General features: G+C 36.8%; 1 protein-coding gene across 1 annotated transcript in view; it reads left to right on the top strand.

Annotated features, from left to right (window-relative positions):
* The window catches only part of RALGAPA1 (Ral GTPase activating protein, alpha subunit 1 (catalytic)), a 119,094-nt gene that overhangs the window by 89,772 nt on the left and 11,022 nt on the right, over positions 1-18,300 (top strand). The gene's annotated exons all lie outside the window — the stretch shown is intronic.

Genomic DNA, 18,300 nt, shown 5'->3' with positions numbered 1-18,300 from the left:
GTTTGCTTGGCATGAAATTTGAACAAAGCTGTACAAACTTCCGTGGCTTGAATTAGGCTATGGTGGAGTCAATTGTGTTGGTGGACAGCAAAAACAATGTTAAACTTCCAAGTTTGGCCTAGCTCTCGGTGGCTTAAAAACTTCTTGATTAAAAACATCATGGGCGTGGTCTTGGTGTTCAACCCATGGCCAGATTTGAGGTCAAGAAGGAATTTCCTTCATGTAAGAATGGCAGGGACTGGTAGGTGTTTCCTGTAATGTGGACATGGTCTGTTAACTAGGAGTATTTTAAAATTGAACCTAATTATGTTCCTGCAACAGCAGAGTGTTGAAGACATCAAGGATCATCTTTAGTATCTCCCAATTTTTTCCTCTGGCATTTTTTAGCTATGGCTGTAGCTGCTCACTAGTGACATTTAAGTTTGTTGTGGACTGAAGGGCATTGGGGCAGGAGTACTTTATGATCTGTGGTTAAACAGCTTTTCTGGAGACTTGTCTCTTGCAGAAGACAGAACTCGTTCATGAAAATGGTCTTTCCTTGTGTTGGAGTGTTGCTGGAGCAAAGGAAAACGGGGTCAGTGGTGAAAACATTACATTCGAAGGCGGGGGGGGAAGTAGAAACAGAAAAGCATTTTTCAGAAGGCACACCAAAAGCAGAGACCCAGCTGGAAAAAGGAAGCTGATAATCAAGGCTTCCCACATGCCCAGGACCATAGTGGTATCAGGGAAGGAGACTTCTGAAGTGGTCCGCTCAAAATTAATTTTTGTTTACTCCTTTGTATCTAATATACTGGAGCAACATTAGTTTAGAAGGAAGTTTGATGATGGTTAGTAGAAATACAGTTAAATGTGGATCTTGAAGGAACAAGAAGAGTTGAGACTTCTATTAAACAGAACACATTTCAAGCCCTACACTTCTGTATTAGCTCTCCTTTTACTGCAGTAGACCAGCAGAAACGGTTAATTTCAAAGCCAGCATCAGTGCATGGATGCCTCTGTGGCTGCAAGTGTGTGGTTCCTTTCACTGTGCTGTGTAATGCTTGGTGTGCACCTTTTGACTCTGGAATTGATGATATATATGTAGGTCTGTGCTGATCTGTTTTTGAGGAGTATTTACGTTGTCGCATTACAGATCTTTCCGGTGATGGATCACAGTAAACTCTTCATTAAACTAGGACTGTGTTGATTTACTTGTGTACGTGATGTGAAGAAAGTAGCACTGAGTTTGGCCCTCCTGCTTCCAAGGAGAGCTTATCTGTCCTCTGAGCTAGTGCATTTTCTAAGTGCAGACCTAACTGAAAAAATGAGCTGTCATTTGTAATCAGCAAGTATATTCAGTCCTCTTCATGTAACCTGATTGCAACTTTTTTGTTATTGCACTCGTCTGTTAATCACGATGTGGCAATGGGCAGTACGTGTGAATAGTATAATAATGGTTGCATGGATACAGGAAATTCTGCTCATCTCCCTTTTATAGACTGCTCCAACTTAGAGCAGGTATTGTGTGGTCTAAAGTAGCTTTCTGAGACTGACATATTCTGTCAATCACTTTCCTCTTTCTGACATTGTTTTTACACTTTTGATAGCAAACTTGAATAGAAAAATACTTTGAATATTTGATTTTGCTAGTGATTTTCAAGTGTTTCATCTGCTCTGTGATTTTATTCCTTGCGCAGAATACTATAATGATGTGTTTCCATCTTGCAGTATTTTAAGATGAAAAATTTACTGAATTTATCAGCAGACAGCAGTTGTGCATGGCAGGTGTCCTGCTTTAACTTGGTGCTTGACATATTCCTTGTGGCAGCTGCGTGAAGAGAAAATTGCCATTTGGGGTGGAGTTTTTGCATTAATTTTTGAAATTTGCCTGAGTTTCCCCTTCAAGAATTCTGCAGTCCCTGACCTACCTTTTGGTGGCCTGGCTTTCCTGTAGCAGTACCCCCTCACCAAGAGGCCGCATACATGCACAAGTAGCAGGTGACACACACAGAATACTTGTCATGTCTTGCTAATGAAGCAGCAGTACCCCCTTTTCTATCTCACAGCTAATGTGTTTCTTCTTCTCATTTAATTTGTCATCGTCATAAGAAGTACATGCTTATCTACTGAATACCCTTCAGCTGCATCTATGCTAGGAAAACATTTAAGACTCGTAACTGCAGGTGTGGTAATGGGACTGAATGTTGAGAACAGTCATTTTCACTGTGGCGTAGAATAAGGAGGCCAATATCTAGGGGGTTGTTAAATACTCTCTGTTTGCTAAATTGCAGTGAAATTCCTCATAGAAATAGTTTTATTCAGGGCCTACATCTCAGAGCAAGCCCTTTGTCCCATTCTGAATTTAGAATCTACCATGTGTAGGAAATGGATCAGTACTAGATATTTTGAACAGTAGTAAGAGTGGCTTCATACGAAATTTAACTTCCTGAATAAACAACAGATTTTAGCCAGATCCCAAGAGGTACACCAAGATAATATTCTTCACTTGGCGTAGTGGACAGCTCCAGTGATCCAACTTGTTAAAATTATTGCAACAAAACAGGAAAAAGACTAGAAACCTTGTGGGAGTGAAATTCCAATTGTGAAACAACTAGTGTTACTTTTTGCACATTGTACACATTTTGGATTGTTAACAGTTATTCCAAACTATCTACACCTCAGAGGGTGTAATTTAGACACCATGCTTTCTGTCTTATGTAGTATTCCCCTCCCAAAGGATGCTACCCAATATGTAGCTAGGCACACAGTAAGAAATCCTGTTTACCATCTTGAAATCTGAAATTTGCTGAAATTTTAGAACACCTGGCATATAGGTGACTGTTTTATCCGTAATCATCATAGCATAATTTTAACTTTATAATGATCTACAAAATCTTTGACCTAACCCCAAGAACTGGCATTTCTTTTTTGGGATTTCTTTTTTTTTTTTTTTTGGTCACATGAAACAGATTAATTTAAAGAGCAAAAAATAATGCTCTTTTTGATTATTCCATCTACAAAACATTGTACAATAAATCTTAATGTAAATTATTGGATAAATTAATCTTTTTTATCAAAACTGGAAAATTTACATCCTCCTGTCTTTTTTGACATTGTATTCCTCAGCAGTTGGTACTTGATATATTGTAGCTAACCTTTTTAGACAGTTGTCTTCCAGAGAAAGGAAAGATATTAACCTCATGGTGTCTGACAAGGCCATCGTCTTTATGACTAAAATAATGTGTTTGAGTGGTTTGTCAAATGTTCCTCTGTATGAAAACCTCATAGTTCAGAAGAACCTTTCTTGCTTGTGATACTCAACTACCTCAAGAAAGGGTTTTATTGGAACTGGTATCACTGGTTTTTGTGCCTGCTTGACCACCATCTGCCTCAAGACAGAATTTCAGACATTGGAAAGCTTATGGTTAAAAAGTGTTCATTATTAATGTCATACAGTAAGCAAAGAGTATTCTTCAGATTCCCTGGCCACATCTGTCTCATTTAATTAATAATATTTGTTTGTTTTCTATTTTCAAACTAGATTTTGTGAAGATTTTGGAGATTTCTCAGTAATACAAAAACTTGCAAAGTAAACCTAGAAAGCAACATTTTGGCAATGCCATTTTCCCTTCCTCTAAATCCAGTAAGTTTTTTATTTTCCTAGAGAAAGGGAAAATGCATAAGGAGTGCTCTCTCTCCTTAGATATGTACCATGATTTAATTTGTTCACAGTGCCACTAATTAAGTTTGGTATCAGTGAAAGGAATAGTGCATGCTGTTATAATTGCTCTGCTAATATCTTCAGTTTTAGAATTTTTTTGAGCCATATGCCAAGTTTCTCTGCAAACATCACTATAATTCTGGTAATACAATTTTTATATAGGACATTTAATAAGGCTTTAACCTTATTAATATTAATTATACCTGTTACTGATTTTTCTGTCATCACAGGTGAGAAGAGGCAGACATCAGAGATAATTCTTGATACACTTTTACAACAAATAATTGAACATTTCAGGATTTCAGTGAATATTTATCCCATCCCTGAATCATACCATTGTAGCCTTATCTGATTTGAGTTCAACTAAAAGCCACAGATGAGTTCATCATACAACCCCTACTGTTCATTCCAGAAGAAAATAGTTATTTCTAAAATCTTTTACTGTTTAGCAACAGAAATTGTTTTCCAAGTTCAAGCAAGAATCATAAGGTAGAGAATATGGCATTCAGTCTTTCCTATACTTTGAATTGCCCAGTTTTGCTGTTCTGCTGACAACTTTCTTAATATTTTAATAATTCAAAATGTGATTAATTAAATGCCTGCATACAGTGTCATAACATGATGAACTGAAGATTTCCAAGACATTTATAAATATCCTATTGTTTTAATGGACTGTTCAGGTATTTCAGTTTCAAGGAATCGTGTAACAGTTTCTCTTTGCATTATAAGAAGACCAAAATATAAGAGGAAAGCTCTATATCTATATGTGGATTCATGCATATATATGTGTGTGTGTGTGTGTGTGTGTGTGTGTGTGTGTGTGTGTGTGTGTGAGACTGCTTGTAGTCATGTAATGACAGTAATATCTATTTTTATTGTCATTATAAAATTTTTCCCCTGAACTAATGCATCTAATGAATGTATTTTCCTTTGATGTTACTAGTATATTTGAACAATAAGAGACTGTTGTAAGGAAAATTCCAGGGAAAATACTGGGAAGATTTGGTTTCTTGTAAACCATGGATGGCTAGAGTACTCAAAATGGCAAACCACTAATGCAGAAAAAAAAGGCAAAATGAATGGTACTTAAATACTTAACTGCTGCATTTAAGAGCATTCATATTGAAGATTAATGTTTTAATATGCTATACCAAAAATGAGTACAATTTGAAATATCTCACATAAAAGAATATATGAGGTGACAATGCAGTGTAATAGGATCATATGAAATAACTTCTATATGAATAACATCGCACTGAAGTTTGCCCAAATAAAGAAGACCAAATGAAGAAACAGCTAAGATTCCAAAGCATAAATTGTGCTATTTATGTTCGTTAAGTATAGTTTGAAATCCTGTCTTAGGGACATCTTACCTAACTATATATCTAATGCTGCTCAGTAAATGAGGAGAGTATTGATTGGCATATGCTGCTTAAATCGATCACCTTGACAGCCAGAATTACAGTAATCTGTCAGTATTAATGACTGTCTTTCAAGCCTTGATACCTCTTCTTCACTTGTCTCGTCTTGCCTCACTTCTGTTTGAAGTGCATTTTCTTGCAACCTCTGGTTTTGTCAGGGTAGGTACTTTTGTAGTGTTTTTTGTCCCCTGAGTCCAATTTATTGGCTTGATCATGCAATTAGAGTTAAAATGCAACACCAGGGAGCAAAAGTAGGCAGTGTTCTGAGTAACAATTGGACCTCAGGGGTAGTGCAAGCCTGTTCTCAGCCATCATTTATTAGTTACCTGTTGAAAGAATGGGATTGTTTTGCAATGAATAATTCCAAAGCATCACTTTAAATGCCTTTAATTTTAGCCACTAGAGACAACTGATTGAACCAACATTTGTGATAGGTTTTTAAACTCTTGCCATAGTGTTTGTCATGTAGACACTTCAAATAACTGCTGGAGAAATACTTGCCGATGTGTATACCAGGCTGCTGGTTTTACTGCATTTTCATACACATCATTTCAATCAGTTTTCATGCATTTTTAATATGAGGAGTAAATAGAAGTGTGAAGCTTGAAAGCTGTGTTGTAATGTATATTTTTATGTACATAGATTTTTGCAAAACGCATACATACATACATTTCTTTAGAAGCAGTTCTGGATTTGTGCATGTTCGGGTAAAACACATTTTCGTCAGTAATTGCCCTGCTTGTAATCCCGCAGAACCTGCCTGCTCTACCCCAGGTAGCTCTTCTGTCTCTGCCTCTTCTTATGGGCTGTCTGCAGAGATGAACTAGGATGCTGGGAGCACCTGTTAAAGAGATCTAGTGTAAGCACAGGAGTTTAAGGGTAATAACATTGTTGTCATCACAAGATCTCTGTAACTTGTTTTTGATTAGTAGTACAGTTTTGTTCATTAGTCACTCTTCCCTGATGAAATGCATGAGACTGTCTTGAAAGTGGTAAAAAAGCAAAACAGCAAATGAAACAAAATTGATTAGTAATACAGTTTTCTACTAATAATTGCACTTACAAAGAGCTGAGTGTTCAGCTGATGTTGTAATCGGTTACAGAGAAGACTCAGATCTTTTTGTACTGACAAGAAAATTATATTCTAAATTCTTTTACTTCGGCATTCTTTCATAATTGAATTCACCCATCTGAAAGGGGAGGGGGGGTGGTACTGGTTCTCCAGATTTCTGTACAAGATATGGGTAGGCTTATGCCAATGGCATTCTGTTTTAGAATAAAAGGATGTCAGTGGGGTATCCTGAAAAGCAGTGAAGTGCTTTATCAGCCTTCTAGAACTTCTGAATTTGGATCTGTCAGTACAGATCGCTTGAGGGAGGGGAGTTCTTTGTTACTGCATCCTTTTAAGGTAGGAAATTCTGGTATGTCGTAAGCTGGAAGTCAGGAGAACAGTCACTCTTTCATTATAAAATGTGTTTTAAATGTGTATAGATTCCTCTTCTAATCAAAAATGTGCAGGGAGAAGGGTAGGAGTTCTGAAACTGCAATGAAAAAGATAAACTAGTTCAATCTTACACAGAGTTGATTGCCTTGTATATAACACAAAATGACAGGTTTTTTGTAAATACCTACTTAACCTTATTAATTAATTAAACATTTTGAGTAACAAAAGCCGTTTGTTAAGATGTTAAGACTCTTGCCCCCTTAAGGTGTTAAAATTCATACAGATTTCTTTGATAGCTCTCAGAAGTCTGTGAATAAAAAGCAGGGAAGATTAAACATTTTTTCCTGACATTTCTGAGATTTAAAGAAAGAAGTGCTTTTAAACTATTTAAGCCCTACTTTTATGTTGCAAAAGACAGCATTGTTTATTGATTTAATCCTTTTCTAGTCATAAATTCACCCCTAATAACGGATAAGTGACTTGCAAATAATTTGAAAGATTTATATGTTAAAACACTAAAAACTGTGTAGATATAAAGAATAATTGCATACCTGTTGTGTATGGTTGATTCTGTTATTTAAAACAGTGGTGGATGTGAGAGAGAATTTGTAACAAGTAGAACTGACAAGCAGTAATGTCTGTGAGACAGAATGATGTTTCCGGGTGAGCTGAATGAGATATTGGCAAACGGTTTCTGTGTTATTCTGCATATGGCAGTCAGGACAGTTGGGGCATGCTTTCCATTGCCAACAGAGGGATTAGAAGATGATAGGTACCTGAAAAAATAAATGAGGAGATTAATAGAAACTAGCACATCGGTTGTCTTTTTTCTCCTACAGGTCTGTCTTTCAGTTACTGAAAAAAGGGGTTGTATATAATACCTGTCAGTATGCGGAAATAATCTAGGTAGAGATGGAATATACATCATGTAACGATATTTCCTAATTAAACAGGCCAAAATGATAACAAAAAAGGTTGTGTGTATATGATTTATTCTGTATGTGCCACACACTTAATAGAAAAACAGAATAAACTAACATAAAGCAAGGATTAAAAGTTGTTAGTATTACAGTAATTGGAATTACCATATGGTAGTCCGAAGGGCATGAGTCCTAATCATAGCCTGGCCAATCAAATTAATCTCAATATACTTTCTAGGCATTGAGAAAATAGTTTAATTGCTGATTAACTACACCTGAATAGGTCTGTGGGTCATAAATGTATCTATCTCCTTCTGAATGCTTCTCCTCCCAAACAGAGAAGAATGCAGGTTATTAGAGAATCTTTTAATTTCTGCTTGCCAAACATAGTTACTGTCCATCTGTTCTTGCCAGTTGTAGAAAAAGGTCAGTTTTCAGCAAAGCCATGCATTTCACAGAAGGTATGTGAAGTGAAATTTCACAGGGGACATGATGGATCCTGATTCTTAGTGATAAACCTTTGGGGCCAGCAGGGTTGGCATATGGTTCAGCATGATATGAAGGCTTGGGTTCCCTGGCTTCACTTCTTTGGCGTGGAACTGATAAAACCTGGCTCTTAAGTATTGTTTCACTGGACACCAATCATGGGCAGCAGGAACTGCCCATTTAACTCTCTGTGGGAAGGAAGCCCAGGCTGTGTTCACAATAGTACCATTGTAGTGCAGCAAACTGCTCTCAACAGCTTGACAGCACTAGGGAGGAGGGCGAAGGGGCTGCTTTGCTAATTGCTCTTCAAAATAAAGAAAGAGGGAAGTAACTGAAAATTAATATTTGTTTTCTTTGTTGAAATAGAAGAAGCCTGTCTTAAATTTTAAAATTCGTTTGTAAAATTGACTTTGCTGCCCTGCAAAGAGACTTACAAGTAGATTATCTGGTACTGGTACTGCAGCAACCCAGCATAAAGAGAAAACATTCTCTTCAACTATAAAAGAAAAAAAGGTGGTTGTGAAGTCTATTAAAGTACAGATTGGAATTAATGACAAAATTTCTCATGTGGGAAGTTTTCTTTGTTACTGTGTAGTGTGGGATTGCATATTAGTAAATGTCTACGTGCAGTCTTTACTGGACAATATTTAATATTAATATAATTTTTACTTGTGTAATTTTACAGTTTGTAGTGATGTCTTCATGAAAGGCATTTTCTTCACTATTTCTCTCATCAATTAATATGTCTATATATGCAGAGAAAGTATTTAAGATAGAGATTTAAACATTTGAATGCATGAAAACATTGGGCTTAAGCATTTATGCTAATACCAGAGAGCAAAAAGCCAGTTTTGCTTCCGTATTTTTATGCTCATCAACCTTAATTACTTGAGTGTAAATTGATGTAATGCTGAGTGTCAGGGTGTGGATATATCCTGTTCCCAAAATCTGCTGTTAGTATGTGGGGCTGCAGTTCCCCCTGGCCTGTGCTGTTCTGCGTTCTTTGTGTGCTGAAGTGGTGACTGCAACATCTTAGCATCACTCATTGGCATGTCTGGTGCAACATCCCTAAAAACCTTGAGTCCCTCGGCCCATCGGCCCTGTGCGTCCCCTGCAACGCCACTGCCGCCAGGTGAGCAGCTGCCTGCGAGCCCTTCTGTCGGCCGGCACCAGCGTCGCTCCAAAGAATCCTGGAGCCGTGGCAGCTGTAATGGGCTTGAAAACAGTTAGCACAACATACCTGATAGCTTTATCGTTTCCCGTCTTGGATTCATTAGTAAGACAAATCCTCCCTGGAAGTCAGAGTAGGAATTCTGCCTGCATAAGGTCTTCAGCACAGTTTCCTTCACTGTTTATTTTCACCTCTGTAGCCTGTTACTAAAACATGGACGAGTAGGGTATTTGCAAATACTGTCATTAGTCTTCTAACCGTACAGCCAGTACATTTAATGAGTAAGTGTTGAGGTATTTGTCCTTCCGATACTGCTAGCCATTTGATCTTACTGGCTTTGTAATTTCATGCTAAAATGCAGTTTTGGGTTTGTAAAACCAACAATACACGATAAATGGTATCGAAACTACGGCTTTATACTATATGTTTGTGTTAATATGCTCCTGCTGTATTTCAAACAGATAATTCATTGAATGCCCATTCTTCCTCTTACTACAGAGTAGATTATATTTAAGTCAAGATTAATGGATAGATTCTGATGTTAAAACCCAGTCTCTGAGCCTGTTGTTCCCTAGAGGCATATAGTGCATTAGTTTAAGCCAATATGTTGCTTATCGTAGATACTATGACACTGTCTTAAATGACAGTTTACTGTACTTTGTTACTGCTTACTCTGGTAATAAAATCACTATATCGTGTTCTTGATAATTACAATATTAAATAGAAGCTTAATTTGATTACTGCACATTTAGATACAGATAGTTCTTAAGTAATTGTCCACTGTGAAATTTCTGATACTAATTTTTTCTCTCATGAGGTGTGTTCTGTCAGTGTCTAAGCTTAATACTTAGTTCAGTCACCTGAATGGAAGAAGTGCTGAAAAGAGATCTCCAATGGGACTTTTTGGTTCAAAGGAATATCTTTTATTCTATAGTTTTTCACTAAAGCCTTGTTTTTAAAATCCTCTCATAAGTTGCTTTCATTTCCCAAAGTCCCTAAAATAAATAACTTCTGGGCTCTACAGAGTTGAAGAAATCAATAAATATTATTAATTCAGATTTTTTCACCTTAACTGTGAAATTGCTAAAAGTCTGAGCATCAGTTTTGTCAGTTTTGCTGCCTAAGCAGATGATCAGAATTAGAATTCGTTCAAGTCAGTAAGTATAGTCTCATTATATTTTTATATCATTATCTTAAAAAGATAACTTTTTTAAACAGCTGGCTTTTGCGTGGTTTAATTCTGGAGACTATTTATACTAAAATAAAAATTTATGTTAAGTCCATTATGCTTGCACTTTGATTCTAGATATCTTTATAAGTGCCTTTTGTAAAGGAGCTTGGTGCAGAGTGGTTACATTTTTCATTTCATAATTGAGTGTTTTAAGTGGTTAAGCATAGTCCAAATTTCATCCAATTCCAGCTTGTGTTAATGGTGCTACACTCACACTGCCTTAGCACCTGTTATGGATTTTGAGTCATCTGGCAGCCCGTGGGACTTAGATAAAGAAGTACCAGGTGTCCTGCCTGTCTCTTAATTGAGACGCAATGTAAACAATATAGACTTGGCAATATGGTTATAGGAGTGGATTAAAGCCCAGCTTTGTCTGTGCTGATGAATCACAGCTTTTTTTTCCTAGATGATGTTATAAACCACTGAAGAATTCAGTTAGCTGTGAGATCTGATAGAACAACATAAAAATAAACAATACATCAAGGATTTTCCTAGAAGGATGGTACTGCAGAATGTTAAATGTATTGGGTTTTCCAATGAAAATGTAAGCATCAGTTTCAATTTCTTGCAGTAATTTAGCAATTTTGAAAGTGGTCACACTGCAAAAATGAAAATTCTTATATGACTTCAGATAAAGTCAATGCCTTTCAATACATAGTATTTTAGTAAACTAGGCAGAAAGCAATAGCATTGACTTGGAAACAGTCAGTTGCTGCAACTTGATCTAGCCTATGCTTACCTTGCAGGACTTTTATACAATTTAACAATATGGTAGATATACTGGAAGTAATCTTCTTTAGCTGTAAGATTAGTACTTTAAAAGAAAAACGCCTCTAAATGGCAAAAGTATATGTTGTTATATTTTGCCCGATAACTTTTAATTTATAAGAGATTTATTGAACTTTTTAGTTGTGTAAAAAATGAAAAGTAATTTTCTTTGTATTAAAGAGTGATGCAACTATATGGATTGGAAACAATTTGCAAGATCTGGGATGATGGGATTAGTTTGCATGGATTTATCTATTATACAGTCCCTTATTTTCTTCTTGAAGAAATATACCTCAGAAATTGCCTCAGAAATCCTTTTTGCATGTGTTTAGAAGGTTTTTATTAAAGATGTTAGATACTGCATTTTATGTTTGCTTAAATTCTACAGTCTTAGTCTGTTACTTATTTTTCATATTTTCATTTTTTTGAGATATCTACATTAATTAGTAGATTGTCATCTATACATCACTTCTTTAAATTAGTGATTTTGGATAATTAACACTGATCCCTTCTGCAGTTTTAAAATATTTTCATTAAATGCAACATAAAGGTTTACTTTTAAAATATAACTGATTCTTCTGAGTTTTATATTTCATTTTTAGGAGTAAGAAAATATATTGTTGTATTTTATTGCAGAAGTGCTGTCACTGGTATTGAAAATACAGTTTCAGTAGAGAAAAAAAAATCTCCTTAGAAGACTATAAAATTACAAATTCTTTCACCTGTTTAATAATGTCAAACGTAGTAGGGGGTTTTTTTCTTCTCTTTCAACTAAATAACTTGCTTCAGATATGAGGAGAATGAACTGAATTCTACTTTATGAATCATCAGTGTTGTGGCTAAGTTCCAATTGCATATGCAGAAGCTGCTTTCATTTACAGCAGAGCTGTGTAAACAGATGCACAGAGCAAAATATTTATATGCCATTTTCAATATTGGCACTATTTAGGAAACAGAAAAGAACCCAGGCTGACTTTGAGATATCAAGTTGACTTGAGTAAACAGAAGTTGCAGTTGGGAAAAAAAACCTCTTTATTTGTATACTGTGCAAACTAGATGTGGAAATCACTGAAATGCAATAAATAGGGAACACCATGATGCCACTTCTACAGAGTCACTTTTCAGAATAGAAGAGAACTTTAACTATTCCTCTCAGTGTGGCCGGTTGATACTGATCACCCACCTACGTACAAAACGCAGCTAGTTGCAGGGCTTCCAACACTGGATCAATAGCAGCCTGACTTACATCTTTAATTCTGAGAGTCAACAAAGAGCACAAATTGCTGTGACTCAGTATGAGTTCAGCTGGTTTGACAACCACTGCACAATCTCTTCTTTCAGAGTGAGATTTCCCAGAAAAAAACCTCCATTTCTGTGATGCGTGGGTTCTGTCTCTTTCCTCAGAAGTCAAATTCTGCTATGGCCAACTTCCTTTCAGCTTCTGTAAAACCTTGGTTCTAACCGGTACTTGTTACTTTTTACTGGAGGCAGTCTTCCTTTCACATTTTGATGTCAGGAATTGTAATTTACTAGGAAAAATCTGCCCAATAAAATCAATGTTTTCATAATTTTAAGTACCTCAAAGTGTAGCAGTTAATCCTGTGGAGTTTGCACACCTCTTCAGGCCAGGGAGGAGGAAACTTAAAATCTTCTACAGGCATATGCCATTCACTGTGCCTCCCTGTTTCTTTGTTTCCTTTGGTCTTTACTATGCTGGGAATGTTCTTGCATGACAATACTACAGATTTGGGTTTTTTCTAGAAAAGATGTGCTTCTAAATTTGCTGAAGGGACAAGTGCAGTAAACAAGAGAATGCCATCTTAAAAATACTGTTAATCTTTTTTATGTAAATAGCTTATACATGCAATTAAAAAACCTCTTGCAGGTATCCATTGATCTTAGAAGCAAGTATCTCTGGGTGGAGGATTTTCATTTTCCACTTAAGGATGGAGCAGTGCTTTGGTTTCTGCTTGTCTAAATAATTTTCCAAATGCCTGGCTGATGCAGTCATACTCTCCACAATCATATCAATATATATTGACTTCTTAGATGATTTTGCTAACAGTTGGAACTGCCAGGGATGCAGCTGTACATGTATTTATGACAGCAGTTTGTAATTTAACCTGAAAAAGTCCATCTTGCTATTTTAAAATGCATTCTCTGGCTTTTTTCTAAGAGGTATTTCTAGGCAATCATAAAACCCTCTTTTTTTTCCTAGTGCTAGTATCAATGAATCTCAAGTACTATGTACCATTAGTACTGTGATCACATACTCCAATTAACAGTTACATTGTAATATAATACAAAGATGTGCACATATACATGTAAATACATTAGCATCAGGAAGGAAGATTTATGAATATAACTTTCCTGGAAGTGTCTTGTTTCAATTTCTGTTCAGGTTTTTCTGAACGAGAAACACAGTGATGGAAAAAAACTGGGGGAAGAGCCCACATTTTTACTCCTTTTCACAAAAGGTATCCTTTTGTTATAATTTTTATTTTTTACTTATCTTAAAAAAGAAAAAAAAGTTGTGTTTTCAGTCTGCTGGACTTGAGCAGCCCATCGGTAACGGCGTCGAGATGCCTGCAGCATTGTTGAGCTTACAACTTGCAACTTCATAGTTCAGGGGTATTTCCTGATCTACAGTTGTCTTGATGCAATTTCAATCATCTAGAAATCATCTTGAAGTCATTTACTAAAATGGAAGCTGTGCCATAACATTTTATTATGGTGTCTGAAATGATAAATAATTCCTTTTGGCTTTTGGAAAAATACAGGGTTTCTACCACTGGTGACTTCAGATACTTCACAAGTGCATTCCTTTCAAATTCCATTGAACAAATAAAATATCTGTCTTCTAAACTGATTTTTCAGACATTGCAAATATTTCTGTCACTGTTTTAAGTGTATTAATGAACAGTGCATCTCTTCAGCACTTTTTAAACTTTTCTGTCACTGAGTAGGTTCCCCAGCATAATCCTTCCCTCCAGAAGCTGCTTAGGAAATATGTCTTGATAAAACATTTTCTATGTCTTTTTTGTCTTCAAAGTCTCTTCATCTGACCCAAGTTCCTCCTGTCTGGCTTTATAGGTGCCTGAGTCTAAAACAAAGATGATGAGAATCTCCGCACAGCAAATGCCTTGTCTTGGGTGCCTCTGAAATTCACAGGTATCTAAAGCTTTCCCTGCCACCCTTCCCTGGAGAATCCCTGCCCACTTCTGCACACACTGGAGCTGCTTGAGTCCTTCCTATATCCTGAAGAGCCAAATGCCCTTCTCTATCCATTGAGTAGGCAGGTATTTCTTTGCTCATCTGACCTGCAGGTCAGCAATGCTAGGAGTGTTGAAGGTATGGATGAGAGCCCACACAAACACAAGAGGAGGTAACTCCCAGGTCTTATCAGTCAGCCAGAAAATGAGAGAGCGGTTTCCAATTTTGAGGCCACATCTCCTGCCTCTTAAAAAATTGTTTTAACCGTTGGGACTGAGGACATTCTGTAATCAGGCACACTCCGTTCACTGCTGAAATTGCTCTTTGTTTCATAAAATAAAGTCTCCTCTGAATCACAGGCAAAGTATATGCTCATCTGTGTAGCCTCATGGTTAGGGAACTTTCCTGAGAGAGGAGACTCCCCAGATTCCAGTTCCTGCTCTGAAAGCATTTGTTATCAGATGGTCTTTGGAGCAGGCACTAGGATTTCTTCTCCAGCCCTTTTGTAAATGTACCATGTAGATGCTCTGGTCATAGGTAGATTACCGAATTGTCGAGTGCCACATCCTTAATTAAAGTCTTGGAAATTTTACTGCATGTTGAAGCTGGGTTTTTTCTTCATTTTTTTTCAGCCTCAGGTGAATGACATTTTAGGATTGGTATTCCCTGGGTGACTGTAACATAATAATCATGCATCCACTCTTCTTTAACAGCAAAATAATAGATAGGTGTATTGTAATGCATTTTACTCAGTTCTGAAACTGAGAGGTGTGAATAAGAAGAATGGAAAGAAAACATGTGGTCAGAATGACATGATAAATCTGTGGAAATTACTATGAGGAGATGAATTCAACAGAAGGACTTGAAAGGTGGACACAGTAGAAGAGGCTGAAGAGTGGGAAGTACAGGGTTTTGTGGAGATTACATGGTTAAAATTACAGGAAAGGAAAAACAAAGACTAAGTAAGTAGAGATGTGGGAAAATGTAGCAAACAGATTTCCTCACCAAATCGAAGGATGACAAAGCCATGGATGAATAAAAAGATGGGCAATGTGAAGGAATTGTTTTGGATATAAAGGAAAAAGATGAAGGTAATGGGTGATGCTGCAAGGAGGAAAGCTGTTTTGTTTGTATTATTGTGGCACATCTATATACTTAGCATAGACTCCCGTCATCTTATGCTGAGATGCTGTACAGCACAAGGCAGTTGTTGTTTGTCCCCCAGAAGTAAAAAAGTGTAAAACTGAAGACAGCAAATGCAGACAGAAAATTCAGAGAAATGTGAAACCATAGTAGACAGCGTGAATAGTTGTGTGACCTACACAGCAAAGGACTTAATTCTTCCAAGGTGTTTTCCTTGTTTCTTTTTCAATAAACATCATAGCAAAGGGCAGAGTTTGAGGTGGGATTGTTTTGTGGGTGCTTACACAGACCCGGTGCTAGGCATAAGAAGGCAGATGGAAAAAGGTACGAAAGTGCATGCCCAAAAATGTCAAGGTGAGTGAGAGTGACTGTGTTAACTGACTGGAGGCAAGCGTAGTTTTGATACAATTGATCAAATAGGTATGGACTATAACATTAAAATAAGTAGCCTGCATTTGTGCTAGGGAATGTGACATCTGAAGAAAATGCCTCATCTAAGCAATATGTTCAGAAATTGGGCTTTGCAATGCTCTAAGTAGATACAAAGAGGAATAAAAATTAATTTGTTGAGGCCAGAGAAAAGGTTATGGCAGTAACTGAGGGGTGAAGCAAAAGCCCAGATCATTTGTTCATGTAGATGGCTAGAAAAAGTTTTAACTTAGATTATACTAAAGGATCTGCCAGATGTAGATGTATTCTGCCATAGGGATCCTAAACAGAGCTTGAGTTTAAAAAGTGACACTATCAGCAGTAATGCAGAAGTATCAGGTGAAGACATGAGTTGTTGTTTTTCAGACAGATTAAGCATAAGTAGGTGTTTTTACAGCGAGGATTTCAGTGCTTTTTCCCAAAAGCAGATCAACAGGTCTAAAAACATTGCATGTTTACAGTAATCATGGAAAGTACAGTATTTTCAGTATTAATAGGAATAATTGCAGATTTAGAGAATCAGTAAAATGGACTGTAATGCAAATGAAATGTTAGAGTGACTACAACCTGAGTAACCTATAAAGGTATGATTTCTGATTTTTTTCTTGTATTGATTGTATTTTTCAGAACAATACCTTCTGAAAATATACATTGAAGTCATTAGACTTTTTTGTCATATTTTTTTTGCAGATCATGTATCTGCCAGGTTTTTAGCTGACAGGGTTGGGTGAGTGCCTGTATAATTAATGTATATCTTACTTTTTTGTGTATCTTACTTTTGTAACATATGTTCCAATGAGCACCTTCTTCAGAAGCAGAAAGCTCACACCACTGTTAAGTGTTTCGTCATTCCCTGTGCCAGAGTCTCTCTCCATCGGTTTGTCCATGCCTCCTTCCCATTCCATCTTAAATGCTGATGCCAGTGGCTGCATCCACTCAGAATACAGCTTGCATTGCCCTATTATTACTGGCCATTGAGTTTGTATGTGCCACTCAATTTGTAGGTGCTAACAACTCTTCCCTAAAGAGCAGCATTTTAAAGAAAGAAATGTCTAGCCTACTAGAAGTAACATAGAAATTAACTACCATGAATTTACGGTCACTCTTGCAGATAGTTGCATTCAAATACAGCATAGAACTAGATTATCTCAACCATAACAGCATACAAATTTGGAGTTTTAAAATACTAGAATGTTCTCCGAGTATACGTGATTAGAAGACAAAAGTATCCCAAACTTAGCTACTCAGTTTCTAATACAGAAGATGAATTCTTCTAAGGAGAGCGTGTCATTTCTTAGTGCAGAATACTGCAAGCTTGGGACTTGGTGTTCACATCAGATTTTTGTTTTGTTTTTAAGCAGGGTTCTGTTTTTAACAAGCTGCAGATGGCTTTGTGGATTGTTAGGACAAGCAACTACCTGGCTAGCTGAATTACTTTTCCCTGGATGTACCAAGTGTGCATTTGAGTTTGACTTCTAGAACTGATATAAGCATGTCCTCTCCACTGTGTAATGAAAACATTATTATCCTCCTCAGCCAGCATCTGTGTCAAGAATTCTTTATTTGATGAGGAGATAGGTACCTGGACTGGAGAATGGGAATGTCCTTGTCACGTTCAAAACAGTAACTTTCCTTCATTTTTGCCTTATTTGTGTATAAGCTTTGGATATAATAGGATAAACTAAAAGGTTTCCTTTAGAGACCTCTGAAAGTAGAGCATTTTAAAAGCAGGTAGGTGTCTCCACCCTAATTTTTCATGAAACATTTTACCCATTCAAGCAGACTTTTAAAAACAGCTTGTTTTGATAGCAGCCTGTTCTCCTGTGGGCCTTCAGCCTTTGCTTCCTGGCAGCACCTTTGGTGCGAAAAGAGAGTGATCAATTGGGAGACTATCAGTGCCAGCATGCATAGAGTGATAAGTTAACACACCACTGGGAATTTCTAGGGCCCACCAAGATACTTCACTTCTAATGTGCTAACAAGCTCATTTTTCTACCTCTTGCCTCTTCAGTTATTTTTTTTTCTCAGAAGAGCTTAGAAGTTGAGTGCATCAGACATAATGAAAAGCTCTGTAGGAGGGAGAAGCAATAACCCCATTTTTCCCTTTTCAGCCAAATAGAAAATTAGTTTCTGGTAATACACAAAGGCCAGTATTTTTTGTGCAAGGGGCACTGCTGTGAATCAAAGGACTCTATTAACTGCAGAAAATTCAGCAGCTGTGAATCTCCCCCAATGAAAAAAGTGCTTTTCAACAAGTTGTGAGATACGTAGTATTATTTAGACTTCAACCATCAGTTTCATCCTCTACCACTTATACATAGCCTCTTAAAAAATGTGCTATATTACTCTCCTCTGTTAAGGCTCAATACTGTGT

This window comes from Mesitornis unicolor, unplaced genomic scaffold (genome assembly GCF_000695765.1).
Source record: "Mesitornis unicolor isolate BGI_N332 unplaced genomic scaffold, ASM69576v1 scaffold9605, whole genome shotgun sequence".
NCBI classification, from domain to species: Eukaryota; Metazoa; Chordata; class Aves; order Mesitornithiformes; family Mesitornithidae; genus Mesitornis; species Mesitornis unicolor.
Note: the sequence above shows the minus strand (reverse complement) of the source record. Positions and strands in the feature narration are given on the sequence as shown.